This window comes from Cydia pomonella, chromosome 14, assembly GCF_033807575.1.
Source record: "Cydia pomonella isolate Wapato2018A chromosome 14, ilCydPomo1, whole genome shotgun sequence".
Lineage (NCBI taxonomy): Eukaryota > Metazoa > Arthropoda > Insecta > Lepidoptera > Tortricidae > Cydia > Cydia pomonella.
In genome coordinates, this window is record NC_084716.1 from 14,696,536 (window position 1) to 14,715,507 (window position 18,972).

Below are 18,972 nucleotides of genomic sequence, written 5' to 3' on the forward strand. Positions count from 1 at the left end.
TTTGGCTGCTGTTTTCTGTAAGGTGGAGGTACTTCCCCAGTTGGGCTCTGCTCTAGATCTGGGATGACATCCACTGGCTGTGCCCTACCACACAAAGCCAGATGACATTCACAATGCCCATACCTCTCTTAGTACAGCCAGCATCTAAAGTAGCGGATGAAACAACGCGCCAAAAGTATCTGATATTCCGGATAACTTTTCCAAATATAGATAATTCTCTAAAAATCACCTTTTAAACCATATCTTTTACAGTCTAAATTGGTCTACATATAGAAACATCAACTTTTGTTAAGCTGTTACAGAATGGTAGATACTTTTGAAACCTTGTTTGATCCGCTACTTTTGATGCTGACTGTACCCAGATAATATCGACAAAATTGTCCAAGCCGTTGAAATTACCGATACCAGTAATAGATTAGCTAAGTAACATTTCTATCAGATCCCGTCGCCCCCGGACACGTATCCCTCCATTTAGCATATCTATCGCCCAAGGTTCTACGTTACTAGCAATTATATAAACAGTTGGAACCTTGTAATAGGTATCTGCATCCGTTAACACCTTTGGCGGTTACGATTATTAATAATGAAGGTAGGGGCCCGCGAAAACATCGATACTCGATACTTAGTCGCTTTGAAAAGTTTTCGCATTAAAAGTATCGATATAGTAATTTTCACCATAAACAGTACATAGCTTTACACACCACATACTCTGTGTGATTTATTTCCGATAGGGACTATTAGAAAGAAAGTCCAAAGGTCTCTTAAACTTGGAATATAAAATGGATGGCTCGTCGCCGAGACAGCAATGGCAAGTCCGAAAAAAAAAGCAAGTACATATAATGAAAGAAAAGGAAAAACAAAAAGGATCAGTAAAGGATGACTCGCACTATAGCTCGTTTTTTTAGCGTTAGAAAGAAAGTAAGCGATTTTGACGTGTCATTATATTCAAAAACACTTTTGATAAATAAGTCACGGCAAATATGTAACAATTATAAATCATATACGAACATTTACATTCTATTATTCTCATAAATAATAGTTACTGATTTTTGACAAGTCATTTTCTATGACGGCTGATCGCTGATCACGTAGTGCTTTCCATAGAAAACGAAGCGCCGAAAGCTCCGGCCTGGCCCCGGCCAGGTCTAGCGTGAGTCATCCTTAATAGTGAAGTATCGATACTTTTGCAAATCCCTATTACTAGTAAAGGAAACGATAGACTCGATAGTGTAATCGGAGCGTGGCCACAAGTCCATATTATTAAAAGAACGTATGTGTATATAGTAGTGATAAGCTTTTAAGGCGTTTTTGAATATCAGTGCAAAGGGTTGTTATGGTTAGCTCAGTTTCTACGTAATTACGGAATTGTACAAATTAGGTTGGAATCTGATAAAAAAAGTTTTTTTTTTGTAGAGTTTTTTAAGCATGTCGAACGAAAGCGAATAAATTGGGATCTTTATAGGTACAGATTAAAATAATTTGATTACACTAGCACTGAGGACCTAGCCAAGATGTCAATCCAAGTAAATGTATCAGGATGATAGACGCTACGAAAAGTCACGTGACTATTTACATGCACTGTTTAAGTTTTTATTGGTGTTTTCTATCAAAGATTGACTAATTTCACAGACGCCGCAAACATGCTCAATAGTATGGGGACCGAGCGTGTAAATTTTTTGATGCCTACTATGACGTCACGCAAGCGATTTTGTGATGGCGCCGCTATCGCCACGGTGATCCGATACAAAGGCGTAGGTATTAATAAATCGATGATTTTATGATTGATTTAATTCGATTCTTTTATCGAATATCAAAGATGGCGGTATCTAGTTAATCCTAAGGGCTCCTCTACACGATGGCCCAGCGTAGGCCAGTCCAAGGGACGCAGCTATGCGGTGAAATGAGATAGCAATATCACTTGCTCCCTCTAACGCATAAATGCGTCCCTAGGACTGGCCTACGCTGGGCCATCATGTAGAGGAGCCATAAAACTGTGTCTAAATTGTACCAGTGCCTAATCTTCAGACAAGTATATATCCTCATATTCCATCAGTCATAGTTTCCTTTTGCACACAGAGAGCTAAGATAGTCGGCTCTTTATCATTTGTCACCATGCCTGTCACGTTCTAACAAGTACCTATGTAAGTGCGAAAGTGATGGGCATTGTGGCAGGCGATAAAAATGGAACCATGCTGCCACCGCTGATCCTTCAATTTTAATGTCGGTAATATTTTATGATGAGCACTACTTGAGTTAAGTACCTACTTAGTTCCATAAAACAGGTGCCAAGTATTTGCGATAAATTCCAGATGCTAAGCACATATGACGGCATATTAAAAAAACTACCTTTAGCGCTTAATTGCCTTTTAATCAAAATATTAACTGTTCCACCACAAACTGACCTTGGACCAATTATATGGAGAGACGTCGTGTCTCAAGATATGCGATTATCGACTTTTAGCTTCGTAGTAATAAGGTGTGGTAAATAAAATGTAAGATACGCAGTAAAAATATTAAGGCAGTTCATTAACTGTTGTTGAGTCTGCGTAGTATAAGTTCCCACTTTTCTGAGCTTGCACTGAAGTGCCGTCGGAGAGTTTCCGAAAATGCGATATTTTCTCTTCTCAAAAAAAAGGGGATCGGAAACTTTCCATTTCAGAAAATGTAATATAACTTAACGGAGCTTGTGTGTTTTCCTACCTTTACCAAAGAGAATTTGAAATAGAGTTGGATTGTAAAAGTAATGCCATGCCTATGCTCTATTAGATGGCGCCACTTTTTGATAATTAACAAATTTTACACATACCAGTGAAAGAATTAGGATCAAAGTCAAACAGTGTTCTAAATGTTGTAATCATATGTCGAAAGATGGCAGTAAATTTACTGTGGCTATAAAGTTTTCTTTGATAATCTACCTCTATTTCAAATTCTCTTTGCCTTTACATTAACCCTTTGCCCTTTTCTTTTTTATTCTGGTCTTTTTCTCTTTAATCAATTTAGATTTTAAAAAAATTGTTCTGCAAGTAAGAAGTTAAAATACTTAATCATATAAATATTTTGACTACAAAAATAGCTTAAATGTTACTTGTAAGCAGATGATACTATGATCCTGTTTCTTTCTGCAATTAAGTATATTCCAACGAGTGTCTCCAAGACAATGCCAAGAATTTCATTATTGGTCGTGTTAATATTCACTATATTTGGTAAAGTTAAATTAAATAAGTTAGTAATAAGTTGAGACTGAGTTAATACGGTTTAAATGAAAGTGCTTGTCCAGAACATGATATCGGTTTGATATGTACGTGTGTATTTAAAATTTTATTTACTGTTGTCTGATTTAATAAAGTAGCACCTTAATTGACAGACAGTATACCTACTCGATAATATATTTGTTCTGAAAATAGGGGACATTACGCAAAACTGCGTAGTGGCCGCCTCTAGCACATACTGAGGGCCTACCGCGACACACGAAAATCTCCAGAGGAGTTACATGCGGGTTGCCGACCCTAACACTCCGCATCCGTATTCATCTCTCTTGTGTTGTGTACTATATAGGGTTTGCACGACGGATCCGAAACCTATGGGAATATCCGTGAAAATCCAGATCTGGATGATTTCATACATTTCTGATCCGGATTGCAAACCCTATAGTTGTGTATTATGGTCAAGTTAGACATAATTAATCATTATCATCGTGGGAACAACGTCGTTAGAAACATTGTAAAATATTGATAAACAAAGATCAAGTCCGTTTAATTTAGATAGAGCGGCGCCTTCGCTCGGAAGCCGTAGTCATTATATGCAATTATACCTCCACCAAGGACGCTTACCGTATCGATCACTGACTGATCTAATCTGGACGTGGATCGTGATACAATATCGTTAGTGTCCGGTAGTTATGGTGTCAGTATTTGCACTGTAAATGTTGTATTGACTTGTAAAAGAGGCTTTGCAGAAACCCTTTTTAAATTTGAATCTTAGCGCGGAGAATGTGCTATAGTTTTGTGTTTTAGTTTTTATAAGATGCCAATTGCTGTTGGAAACAACGTGGTGCCACAAGATACTAACAGATGGCGTTAGCATTCCCTACATCGTGCTTACGAAGTGCGAAATGTCAGTTGCAATTTATACTAGTACTCCTAACCGTCTCTCATTATAATTCGGTCCCCAGGCACAACACCCAAATGCAGAGCAGTGTGGACTGATCGTTAATTACAATTGACAATTTACCATTACAAATTGAACCGTAAATTGTATCGGACGGTTACGTGTTCACGGTTCAATTGGTAATGGTTAATGGTTGGACATAGAGCAGACGGCGCAGCACATGGTATTCGAGTGCCCCGTCACGAAATACAACGGACCAGCTGAGGATTTTAAACACCTGACAAAAGATGCGAGTATTTATCTGCAGAAATGTAAATTTTGAATTGTTTTTTATATGTATGTAACCAGTATGTAAACGCCATACGATAAATAATAAATAAAATGGTCTATTGCATTAACGTTTCGGCCAACACTGCTGGAGAGACTCTCTGTTGCCCTCTCTCCACATTTCTACAAGCCGAAATTGTCCATGCCTATTTTTAGGTAATATTAACCAAGTCTGATAGAGACCGAAGTTGGCTATAGACTGTACAGTAAAATAAGACAACCTTAGAGTTTTCGTTCTACATAGATTAGCCTTGATATGAGTAGAAGGCAACAGTCTGCAATATCATAAATAATCATTTGAACGCTGCAATGTCAGTAAGGTATACAATATTTTATGATTTATGAAGGTACACGAACAGACGAATCGCCTGTAGGTAAGTGAGTACCGTCGCCCATGGGCACCCGCAACACTAGATGGGTTGTAGGTGCATTGTCAGCCTTTTAGGTGGGAATCTTTTTGTAGACGCTCTTTTCTTGTTGGTTTGAAGGTAGTTTCGGTCCGAAAATGCCGCAGGCGACAGTTCATCATGTCATTTATATGTTTTTTTCCTGCTTATGAAGGTATCAACGTCTAATTTATGTATGAATAAACGTACGTATATTTTATTTATATAAATATTAACTAGATAGCAATTTAGTTGCACTCATATGACCAGGTGCACTCAACACGATCAATACTGGTTGCACATACATAAATAAATGTCGACAGGTGTTAACACTGCCAATGGATCAATATTACTCCTTTCTAACTATTTTTAGAGACTGTACCAATGATACAGCCATACGATTTTAAATATAAATGTAAAGATACTAAGGTTGCAAGTTGATTGGTACCTAGGTACTTTTTATAGATCAATACTAAAAAGCTGCTTACAGTGTTTATAAAGTGTTTATAGCTTTTTAAATTTCATTGTTAAACATGTTTTTCTGTTTTGTATTATTTTAACGCAATTGTGCATCAATAAGAGCAGTCAAAATCAAATAGTACCTTTATTTTTATTTACAAGGTTTTATTTAACTTGCAATGTAACTATTATGTATGTATGTACTGATAAAATCTTGCAAGACAAATTTGACCCACTTCCCGGTTTCCGATAAAGCTGAAAATTTGCATAGGAACACATGTAAGTCGATTGACAATGCAATATTATGGTACCAATGAGCTGATCTGATAATGGAGACGAGAGGTGGCCATAGGAACTCTGTGATAAAACAACGCAACCTAATTGTGTTTTTGGTTTTTAGACTTGGCTCGATGAGTGTTAGTTGCATGTGGAAAGAAAAGTACAGTCAGCGATAAAAGCTTGTACCAAAAATTTTTTTTTTGCTAAAAACTTATTTATTACTCCTCACAATAATAATTGATACTTATCTGTATTGGTATGTTAATAATTTTAAAAGAAAATTATTTTTAATTTCTTCTCGTTATAGGTACCTTCTTCGAAACTGAAAATTGGACTTTTATAATAATTAAACCGTTACACATATACATACTTTCAATTAGCTGTTTATTTTTTAATAAACTCAAATACATTCTTAAGTCTCTGCAAATTACAGTACAGATATCATGAATATAGCACCATGGATGAAATTATATACCTTATGCCATTGTCATTAAGGATCTGCCATTTATCCTGTATTTTATCCCAACAATCTTCGGTATCCCGCACACGTCTATTCAAAGCCCATCACATTACCAGCGCGCGCGCCGATTAAAGCCGCGTTTAATTGCAAATACGCAATTACTGCGTTTTACTCGTAACGCAATAAATGTCAATCGGTTGCCAGCGACCCGGTTGTTGGTATAGCTGTAAAGTTTACCCAATATGTCGGAAGATGTCGCTGTACCGAATATGGCAGTTTTCATCGCGCTGCTGTTTTACGGGATTTGAATAAAAAGCTAAGTCGGCTGGGATTACTGTCAGGGATGGAGACGCCTGTATTAAATCACGAAATAGGTGGTAAGAAATGAAATTTTGGACGAACATTAGAGTAGACTTTATTAATGTGGATATGAAATATACGTCGTATGTACTTACTTTTTCAGTTTTATTATATTTTAGTGGTTGATCCAGGTCATTTGTACCAAGAGACTGAAATTAAGGAACCTTTGACCAAACCGCGAACAAAAACACAGAATAATTTATTTACATACTACTATATTCGGATCAAGTTAACGCTGTACGTAAATATATAAAAAATAAAAATAAAATATTTGGGGACGATCTTACACAGATTAACTAGCCCCAAACTAAGCAAAGCTTGTACTATGGGTACTAGGCGACGATATACTTACGTATATAGATAAATAGATACTTATACACATAGAAAACGCCCATGACTCACAATCAGAAACAAATATCTGTGTTCATCACACAAATGAATGCTCTTACCGGGATTCGAACCCAGAATCATCGGCTTCATAGGCAGGGTCACTACCTACTCGGCTAGGCCGTTCTTCAAATGTCAAAGCAATGTCAAATTAAGGTTATATCATCATTAATGTAAAATTGATGAAAATATAACGTTTATGACAATGACATAAGCATCAAATGTACATATTATGTGACATCTCTTATGGTAGAACTGTTGCAAAAGTGTCCAGCTGTTAGCTATAAATAATAGTTCCAAATCTCTCCAGAGTAGCGCTAGAGTAGCTAAGAACCTAGGCGCTATTGACGGAGTGAAGTGCGCTGTCTATGATTTAATTATTTTGTTCAAGTATTCAAGGTATTGTAGCGCCACCTATTTAAGGTTTTTTGATGAAGATTTATTTCCTTACCTTCCGTAGTACATATGAAACGCAATAAAATATTTGACTTTGACACTCCTTCATTTTTAACCGACTTCAATTTCATAGAAGGAGGAGGTTCTGTATTCGGTTGTGGTTTTTTTTTATGTACGTTCACCGATTACTCCATCATCCGTGGTCCTATTCGAATTCCTTTTGTTCAGTTCAAGTCAGTGAAAAGTTACGTTAGATATACCTACTTCACCTTAAGCTGTGTGGGAATGAGCAGTTGCATTCAAAACTTGATCGTATATTTTTTTAACGCTAGAAGATAGCTTACTGTTACTATAAATATACTGTGCTCGGTTTAGCGGTGGAGCAAAAAATTAGGTTTACCGCAAACGAGTATAAAAAGCGAACTGAGCTTACTAGGTAACTATGCTATGGAGCGAATCTTCAATGAGCCATACAGTTTTTTTTTGACTATTTTTAATCACTATTGATTGACTTTTTGTTAGGTTTAAGTAGATTGAGAGCTACTTAAAGTACTTTGTTAATTTAATTCGCTTTTACTTGGAGTTGAGAGCAAAAAAATATTGAATTAATTTCTGCGTTATAGCTATGAGGGCTGGTAGAAACTGCTAATCGGCATTGAGTCTGCCATGTGTCGTCGCTATTCAACTAATATTATAAACGTGAAAGTTTGTATGTTTGGATAACAACACCAACACAATAACATGTTGCAAGTAGTGATATGCTATAGAGTGTGATCTGTAACTTTAATGTATTTGAGCCCGGTCCGTGTTGTTCATCCAAATGCGATTTAAATTGTTTAACTTAGTGTATTTTCATAAATTATAAGTGTTTATTTATTCCCCATATCTCTTTTTTTGGTCTCTTTTTTAAATTGTAAGTTTGATATATTCCATATTATAATATCTTGTATGTATCACATGTGCTTTTGTATCTAGTGTGTACTGTGTAATTATACCTAGATACAGTTTCTATTTGCGAGTTCCTGTACTTGGCTCTGTATTACTATCTAAAAAGTTTAATGTATCTTTTACAGCTGTTGGAATTCCTTATATAAATAACTGAATAATTAATAAATAAATAAATAACAAAAAGCAATCACGCAAAATAATCTTAACAAATTTGATATAGTCATGGAGTTCAAGCTAGTTTGGTTGTCAATACTAACGGTATGAAATGTCAAATGTAAAGTAAACAGTATCAACAATTAAAGTCCGTGACTGTACCTACATACCTAGATTATGAGTATAACCTGGAACAAAATGGACCGACATGCAATGAGTGACGGAATTGAAGTCATACGGCAGTAATACAGCGGGTAATGTCACTCATTTTATCAAAGGTCAATTCTTTTATCAAAGTAATTGACAGATACAGCGCCTGCAACAACTACGCCGCAACAGCGGGCCTACCGCGAAAACCGAAGTTCGCAAATTACGGGCATCTTTCTCTGTTACTCTAATTACGTCTTAGTTGGAGTAAAAGAGAAAAATGCCCACAATTTATTAATTACGATTTTCGCGGTAGAAGGCCAGTAACGCAGCTGCTTCCGAACGTCACATTTATACGCGAACCAAGACGCGGGCAGAGGCCGTGAGTGTTAAATAAGTAAACAAAATTGCGGGCAAAAGCTAATTGCCTACTTGTACGTTCTTAAGTTAATCAATATTTAATTAAATATGACAAGTTCCCTTTCACTTCGTACTGCATATATGTAGGTAAAGTAGGTTTTTATAAACATACTGTGTGTTCGATTTACAAGACGTATTGACCTGTTAATCAATCGTTTAGCTGTATACAGCATGTTTTGATTGCATAATTAATATATGACACAATATAAATATTGGTGAATGATGTTACTTTTTACTTTTTATCGTTCCAGATTAGTTCACGAATGAGTAACTACGGAACCATACAATGAGCATGAACCAAATGTTATTGGTTAGTTTTAAAATGTGATTTATAGATACTACACAAATAGGTAGCTACTCTACAAAAAGTATAAATATTATAGGACATTATTATAGGATTATTATATTATAATGTGAAGATTGTCGGAAAAAAATGAGGCGTATGTTAGAAAGGTAGAAAAGAAAACTGGCGATCATATTGTAAAATAAAAAAATGCTGCTTTGTTAGTAGCAGAAAAGATTGCACATGTCGAGCATAACAACCATACTTACCGTTCTGTCCTAGCGTAGTAAATTTTCTTTAAAGCATATTTTCTGACAGGATATTAGGTATCCTAATAATTAATTTCTTCCAGTCATACCGGCCAATTATTGTCAATTCATACTAAATCTCATAGTTGACATAACTGTCAAATTTGACATCATTTAAAATCAATCAACCTGTATAACACAATCCAGTTTTTATACCTGCCCTGCCCCACAGCCGATCATGTTGCGGTCTTGACCATAGATAAATTAAAACAAACAAACGTTTTTTTTAAATGACTTGCGAAATAGAACTTTATACAGCCAGGGTTACCGCAAACGACTAGCTTTTTGTACTCTGATTAGAGATTCAAGTGCTTTATTGACCTCGTTTGCGGTAGGTCCTGACGGCCTACCGCGAACCACTTCGTCCATTCCTCTATTTGCCTCTTTAGGGCGTTCGCATACTGGCGCAGATGCGTGCGATGGATTTTACCTACAATGGCACTCATGCGTGCGCCCGCTCCATGAACATTAGCCAGCTGGCGGACACCCTTATTGCTCGAAATTTCGATTTTCGAAGTCAGTTCTTTGGTGCCTGAGTCCTGAGTTCTTGGTGCATTTAGAGAGATTTAGTGTAAATTCGATTTATTTTTTCGTATTGCTATGGCTTTGAAAATAATCTGTGTGGCCTAGTGGGTGGTGACCCTGCTTATGAAGCCGATGGTTCCGGGTTCATGTCCTGGTAAGGGCATTTGTTTGTGTGATGAGCACGGATATTTGTTCCTGAATGGGTGTTTTCTATGTATTTATAAATATTTGTATATTATATATATCGTTGTCTAGGTACCCACAAGATAAGCCTAATTGAGCTTACTGTGGGACTTAGTCAATTTGTGTAATAATGTCCTATAATATTTATTTATTACTCTAATATATTACTGGGAGAGGAAAGTTCTTGATTAAACACGTAAGCCACAAGTTATGATTCTTTAACCGATTTCGGGAGAGCATTTGACTAGCATTTTTTACATACAGTTATACTCAATATAACGATTCACTCCCAATAACGTTGACCTATGTTGGTTTAAGTACTTTAGTATTCATTTCTATCAATATAATGATAACTCTCTAATGCGTCAAAAAAGTACCGGTTTCTTGAGTATCGCTATATAGTTTGCACTGTATATGTATGGATATATTTGTGTCGTATATTGCACCGTAGCGTCGAAATTACTGAGCCGATTTTGATGATATGAGGTGACAATCGAGATGCATCTGTCAATTTACTTGATAAAATGAGTGACGAAATAAACGTCATAATCGCGGCAACATGTGACGGTGAACCTCACTCAATTTATCAAGGTAATTGATAGATACAACGGCGGCAAGGACGCTGCAACAGTAATGCAGCTGCGATTGACATCCGACCTTAACCCGTAACCGCCTATAAAAACTTTTACAAAAGACAAACAATCAACAAACTGCATTACCTCTGTATAATTACCTCCTTGAGCATAACTACAAGTCGGCACTTTGTAGGTTTTTGTTCTACAGATACACTTAAAACAGCTTAAAGATATACGTTTTCTACGGCGCTTAAGACCTTTTATAATGCTAGCAAACCTATTCCGTTACTACGCAAGCAGCATACGAAATGTTGCATATTGAAAAGCGGGTCTTTTGAAGAATTTCATGTATTTACATAAATTATTATTTATTGGTGTACGTGACATGTTGAAGTAAAGCCTGGTACATAATGAGGTAGTAACTTTAGTGTATGTCTATGTGTGCAAAAAAAAACCTTTGACCTCCTTACTGCTATATAAGATAGAAGATAAGCTGCAGCGAGTTAGCTAAAACAAAATGCACACTATGTCAGCGCCACCGCCAAACACATTCAATGAGGGCTAAAGCCAGTGAGGCGACAATCCGCCTTTCGGCTTTTCCCCGCACCGTTCGGCTCTGCATTGCTCCAAGCAATTATTACGGTTGGCACAACTTGACGTCCCTATACGTGCACGACCACAGATAAGATAATGACTTGAATTTTAACAACCCTAAAGGGAAAGTGTATAAGTGTAAGTATGGCTACATTAGAAAGGGACAGCATAATTCGTACCTGAATCGCTGTCAAACTTCGGTTTTGTAGGAAGTGTCATTTCTGTACGGTAGTACTATTATTTATTATGTGCTAATGCGTTTAATTTCGTCGATAGGGGAGCTAGTGTAGATGGAGGTCTTTTAAAATGTCAAATGCATGGAATTTTTGGGAGCTACAAGCTTTTTATCGCGAATTTTCGCTCCTTATTCATAATTGTGGTAAATATTTTTCCATTTTTGATTATTCATGATAAACATTATTATGATTAATGTTATTAATTATGATAAATTAATGATTAATGAACTCCAATCGTCACATCAGTATGACGAAGCCTTAAACAAGTTAATGAGCAACACGCTCCGAGCAAGGTCGTTTTTTGAGTGCACCTCGTTCATTATGCATATATGCCGTTTTATCATAATTTAAAACTTTAAGAGGGAATTATACCACGTACTCCTCCCATACAAAATGCGAAAATGCTTTTCCACTTAAAATATTTATATTTCACGGTTACACTCACTTGACTTTTTTCATCGCTATTAGCGATATGGTTCAAAAGTCCAATGTCCCACGTAAGTTTAATTTCGATTAATTTTGATTCATGATTTTTAGCATGTTATTGATACAATGAAAAACTAGGTTTATATGGTTTCTACTTTTCTAAAATTTGTAATACAAAAAAAAATAAGCGAAACCTATACACCTAGAATATATTATGCTGAAGAGATCGACTTCAAAATCAAAGTGATTTGTTAAGATTAAGTTATTGTACCGTTATTTTGTTAGTATCGCAAAGCTATTCTTTCCTGGATATTGACATTATGGAAAATACTTTTACACGATTTGATGGATGACAACAGATGATTTTTTTTTTCGATTTTCTTTGGATTTTTTTCTCTCCTTCCTTATTCTCATAATAGTCATAATAATCAGAGAGGAAATGGTCGTCCACTATCTTCTTAACACATTTAATAGCAAACCCAAGATCTTTATGGAACGTTATCGCTCTTATTTGTTTCAAGCAGTTAAACTGCTGTTTTATAATCTCATTGACGTGAGTAATGTGACAAGGTACTAAATGGCTTCTGGACGATTGATTGATATACAACATTGTATATGTCGAGGCAGGTGTTTGAATTGACAGATTGAGTATGCGGACATTACTGGAGATTGTTTACGCAAAGTAAATTTGTTTTTATTTTACTTTTCCATTACATATGTATAACATCTCCAACGAAACTATGTAAAAAGTTATACTAAGGTTGAAGGTACCTTTTTCAGATTTTTGCTCATATCTTGAATATCTGTACAAATAGCTTTATAATTACTTTGAACAAAAGTTTTACCATAAAATTAATTATTAGAGTATAAATTGATTAAGTTAACAAAGTGACAAAAAGTAGCCGATTTAAGAAAACGTAATTTTTTCGTAATTGTTAATCATAACTCAAATTTTTAGTTAAAAATAGGGCCAAGATCTTGCATATCACATCTCGTTTCGTTCCAATTTGAAAGATGTGTTTGTCCAACTTACAGTGTTTTAGTTATATAATCTCATTCCGATACGATACAGATCTGTCAGTGTCAAAAGTGACATTTCTTCAACCCAAAACGTCTTTTTTGACACTGACAGATTGATTAACTAAAACTAGAATTCTGTAGCCCTAGTGAAGGGTACGAGTCTCGCGCAGCTTAGGTATAAAAGGGCTTAAGTGTTACGTGGAACCTTTTTACACCTATGCTGCCGAGATTTGTACCCTTATTTACTAGGGCCACAGAATTGGCCTATACATATCAATCGTGACTATCAAGTCGCTGCGGGATCAAATTTAATGTACAGAAAAACATATTAATCGTCACGACCACAATAACTATGTGGGTGAGTGAAAGCTAGGTCCTTGGCTGCATGCGTTGGACATTACCATTTACTTGGAAACCATATTGGTTTACTTTTGCATTTAATTTGTTTTAATCAGTTGCTATGAGCTTGAGCCTAGATCGGGATTGTAACTGTAAAGGTGTTGTTCGGTTGTCAACTGCTATGTTACAGTTGCGGTGTCGTTGTTGCCGCTGCTGTATCTGTCAATTTCCTTAGTAAAATGAGTGACGGAGTGGACGTCATATTGGCGGCAGTAATGCGAAAGTGAACCTCACTCATTTTATCAACGAAGTGACAGAAACGCAACCGTAATGCAGCTGCAGTTAACAAGGGAACGTCACCTTAACCGGAAGATTATAATTTTCACATGACATTATTTAAATACTTATAAACACACAAGACATGTTTATCATAGGTACTTATTTTTTTTTTCTGTTGACTTCAACTTTGGTCATAAGTTTAACATGAGTACTGTAAAAGAACTGTTGACTATACGTAAATGTAATGAATTAAATATAGACACAAATGCTATTAATATTTAATATCGAAATATAACACTGATCACTAGCTAAACGTTTCCAATAGTTGATTTGGGAAGATATTCGAATTTGTGGATAAAAACTACAAGAATTCTCATTTAAAAGTTCAAATCAAAATGTACAAAAACTAGTCAATAATGAATTAGCCATAATGCACCAAAATCAAAGAACAACTCTTATAAAAGTACATTATGAATTGGCATGAAAACATCTCTAATAGCACTCATCTATCTAGCATATGTATCATATCATGTATTTTAGATCTCGTCAATACAAAAACCGTGAAATTTTTGAAAAGCAAATAGGCTCAGGATATATTGTAATATACTTCACAAATACATATATACCATTCAGTTACTGTTTGTTCATTTGCCATCCTATTAGTATGAATAAAAACGTGGGATCCTCTAAGGCTAAAAAAACCAAAAAATCTCGGCAACATTGTATTCTTCGCACCTTACCTCCGAAAGAGAGGTACCTATCGGTAAAGGTACGGTTCGGATTCAAACGGCATGGGATTGCCAATGAGTATTTTATACAATCGTGGTATAATAGAGAGCTTTTCAGTCGAGTACCTAAGTACGGTACGAGATTGAAAAGCTATTGTATGCAATACTTTTTCTAGAAGTCATCTAATATAATACTTTTTTTCCATAAAACCTAAATAGTAAATGAAAATTGGTATCTCAGTAGACAAAATCTAGTACAAAAGACATAAATAAGTCTTTTCTATGGGAGTGCGGTGGCAGGTGAGGTGATCGGTAAAAATGTTTATGTTAGTTGAATACAGCGTTTCTCAAAAAATCTTATAGTTGCGTTGGGGGACCATTCATGAACAGTACGAAATTTCAGTTTGATATACGAAGTCTTAATTCAATAATTACAGAGGACGAGATATTTTTAATATACACTATACTGATCATAATGCGCGAATTCGTTCCCATACTAAATTTGTATGGGAGCGCTTATGTGTTATAACCTCGATTTCCTTAACTGCTTCATCTAGTAGTTGAGCTGATCTGTGGTTTATGTAGTCAGCATGACTACATACACTTAAACTTACCTTGCCGAAGTTGCCGGATTTACGCGATCATGGTCGCCTTAATCAGTCTGGTATCTGCAAAAAAATGAAAATCTATTAACATCGTGAAGAAGTGAAACGAAAGAACATCCTATTTTTTACAAACCCCTTAATGTATACGATAAATGAGAAGTGACATTTCGATGCCGTGTAACTATAGTATTTTTTATGGAGTGTGGAATTAAAAGGAGTGAAATCTCAAAAGTATCCAGCTGTCAGCTATAAATAATAGCACCAAATCTCTCCAGAGTAGCGCTAGAGTAGCTAAGAACCTAGGCGTTATTGACGGAGTGAAGTGTGCTATGATTTGATTTTTTTTTTTCAAGTATTCTAGGTGTTTTAGCGCCACCTATTTAAGGTTTTTTGATGACACGCTACTCTGGAGAGATTTGGAACTATTATTTATAGCTGACAGCTGGACACTTTTGCAACAGTTCTACCATAAGAGATGCCACTCCTCTTAATTCCACACTCCATAGTGCAATGGTTAAATTCGCGGTGAATGACGGATGATCAGTTGGCGCAATTTGTAACGTGTTGGACCGGCAATCCAAAGATGTGGGTTCGAGTCCCACGTTGGCCAGAGTTGATCATCATTGATTTTTCATTGTGATTGACATCTGTATATACAATTTATAGGTCATTTAATCCATTATATTGGTGATGATGATGATTTATATTTTTAAGTAAATAAACCTTCACAATCAGACGCAATTGAAACGATTTGACACGAGCGGAATCGATTCAGTTAAGTAGAGTCAAACTCTATTGCAATTTAGTTCCGTTTTACGTAATGAAACTCAACGACGTTAAACTTTATCTTTTTTATAGCATAATATTATACATCTTGCTGATTTGGGTTTATTCTCGCTTTGTGTGGTAGGGCACAGCACAGCGGATGTCATTCCAGATCTAGAGCAGAGCCCAACTGGGGAAGTACCTCCACCTTACAGAAAACAGCAGCCAAATAACATTAGATTCAAAGTTCGAACTTCGCATTCTCGCGTATTGTACGATTGCGAGAATTTTGACTGTTCGTTCTTATTTTTGTATTGCTTTAATGCGATTGGTATAGATATCTGATCCAAACAAACCTGATCGGCTGATGCCATTATTAAAAACTTGTCATTTAGCCTATTCTAAACAGGCTAAATGACATCTAGAGGCTATTAATAAACCGCGACAATGTAATAATGTCGGTGTGGCTTACGATAGTTACTCGTATATAATTCGTGCCATCCACGATGACGCACAGATTTGTCGAAACTAACCTTTAATAAAATGACAATACGAGTCAAGGGGGTGTGTAATGTTTTTAATAATAACAATTTGCGAAATTTCATTTTTCATAATTTGAATTGCATAATTTTGATATGCAGAATTTATGATTTGGTATAAAAACAAATACAATAAAAACGAATTGCATAATTTCGAAAGTAATTATAGTTTAGTAGCATAGTAATGTATTTGCATAACAGGCAACCAGTATAATGTTCACTCTGTATACTATTTTATACTCAGAACGTTTTTTATTCATGAAAACCAACAGCATAATATTGAAGGTGTGGTTTCACAATCAAACCTCGGCAAATCGTTCATAAACTTTATTTATTTGATTGAGTTTGCTGAAAGTTTAACCACACTGAATTACTAATTAATAAAAAAAAACTTAAACATTATATTTGCATGGAACATAATCGATTTTTCTAAGCGTCAAACTGACCTACATCCGTACTTTACGTCTGTCGACATATATCATTTTACCGCAAAGCAGCGGCCAGTGTGAGTTGGAACCTCTGTGGTTCCTAAGGGATTCAGATAAACTTCATATAAACGCCTAGTGAAAATGAACAAGCAAAAATACAATTTCCGAGACATATGGTTCTGCCCATATGGTCGCAGTTCTACCTAACACTCCTCCTCGCTTCGCTCGTCGTCGTACCTAACGGCGACCAGCTTTGAAGTTGAAAAGGTAGATTGTTGTATAATTTTATAGTTTGATTGACACCAAGTATAGTTTGACGACCGGTTTGGCCTAGTGGGTAGTGACCCTGCCTACGAAGCTGATGGTCCCGAGTTCAAATCCTGGTAAGGGCATGTATTCGTGTGATGAGCATGGATATTTGTTCCTGAGTCATGGGTGTTTTCTATGTATTTATGTATTTATAAATATTTATATATTATATATATCGTTGTCTAAGTACCCTCAACACAAGCCTTATTGAGCTTACTGTGGGACTTAGTCAATTTGTGTAATAATGTCTTATAATATTTATTTATATCATAGAACACTATGTCACCATTCGTCAAAATTTAGTACTATATTTTAATTATTATACGAAATGTATGTTATAACAAGTAAAATTATTCCTAAGGATTGTTATGAAGAATGTTTTTATGATTATAGAGCATTCTGTCATTAAATTAGTATGACTAACAACTTTATATGTTTTGTTTTTATACATAATTTTTATTATGAGTTTCAATAGTAGTTAAATGAAATTATGCTAAAAGTTTGTATTAAAATTGAACGGCACCCGAGTCAAGGCACACGTCGTTAATGACACAAATGACACGATCTATAATGCATATATTTAGAACGATAGAACCTACAAGTGACCTATTATAGGCAGTATAGTACAACTGCCATAATATAAACTATCTGTAATATACGAGTGATATTTAATGCAGTATCCGTCGACCAATTAGCGATCTCAGATATCTAAACGGTGCTATGTCGATGCGGGGCAAATCTACCGTTCAGTACGGTTACCACCGGTTTTGACACTGACATATTCGCTAGCGTGTGCGTTTGCACCAATCACAGTTAGCGGACTCATCACAACGTCATTCAGCAACGAACCTTTGCGTTGAACTTACGAACGTTTTAAGTGTTTTAACGGTGACCGGTGGTTTGATGCAACTGACACTAAGAATCGGCCACACAGCTGCTCGAAAAACGTTAACACAGCAAAAACGCAACGAACGCTTACGTCACGGTTTAAAATATAACTGCGTCATGTTCTGGTGTGTTTGAAGTACCGATGGCCACTGCTTAAGCTGGGACATATCCGTTGTGTTTCACTTATACGTTTATTATCCCGTTAGTTATCCCTTCTCCATAACTACGCCTCCCACAACTTTGAATATTACCCAATCCACCATTTACCACTAAATTAAATTAAAATGATTTAACGGTTAAACGAAAATTAAACGGTTCAAACGGAGATACAAACGCGCAAATGGCATTGGATTGGACATATCCTCAGGAAGCCTGACAACCTATCCAAAGTGGCCCTGACGTGGAAGATGCACGTAAAACGGAAACATGGTCGCCCTAAATTTACTTGGCGCCGTTCCGTGAAGCAAGAGTTGGATGTATTGGGGATCGGTTGGGAGGAGGTTACCCGAGCTGCACAGACCGGAGTCAGTGGAAGAAAATGGTTCGAGCCGTACACCCCAGCAGAGGGTAACAGGATGGAAAGTTTCCACCTGTGTAAGAATAGTCAATAAAAGTTTTAATTGGCTAATAATGCAAAGGGTGTTGTAAGAGGTTTTGTTCAATACCTTTTAGAAATTATGAAATCTCTAGAATTCCTATTTTTCATACAAATTAAATATTATCTTCAATGTACGCCGTCATCAGTGTAATTGATGTTGCTTGTCACGCTTTAAATAAAACATCATTTGCAATTAAAGTGTGGTTAAAATCTAAATAAAAGTTATTTTTAAAAGCCGCTGAACAAACGTTGGTCAGTTTCAGGAGTACAGCCCAGGCCACACCCGGTATATCATCGTTGAGAATGCCAAATCCGGTGTGTATGGGATTTCAATCAAATTAATTAATACCGTATGTCTTTTGTTCCAAGGTAACTATTAGTTATTTAAAAATCGAGCACATAATGGATTTGTCAAACCTCTTGCGCGGCAAAATAATATTTGACGTTGTCAACATGTGCGCTCAGTTGCTCGCGGGCATTCTCGGCTCCGTTCGGCTCAGCGTTGCTCCAAGCAA

At 36.0% G+C, this 18,972-nt stretch overlaps 1 protein-coding gene across 3 annotated transcripts in view; it reads right to left on the reverse strand.

The window, feature by feature from the left end:
* Positions 1 to 18,972, reverse strand: part of LOC133525035 (uncharacterized) — a 191,464-nt gene that overhangs the window by 29,971 nt on the left and 142,521 nt on the right. For all 3 annotated transcript variants that reach the window (XM_061861239.1, XM_061861238.1, XM_061861237.1), the window contains one exon: positions 14,940 to 14,993. The gene's annotated coding sequence lies outside the window, so the exon portion shown is untranslated. The remainder of the gene's footprint in view (positions 1 to 14,939; positions 14,994 to 18,972) is intronic.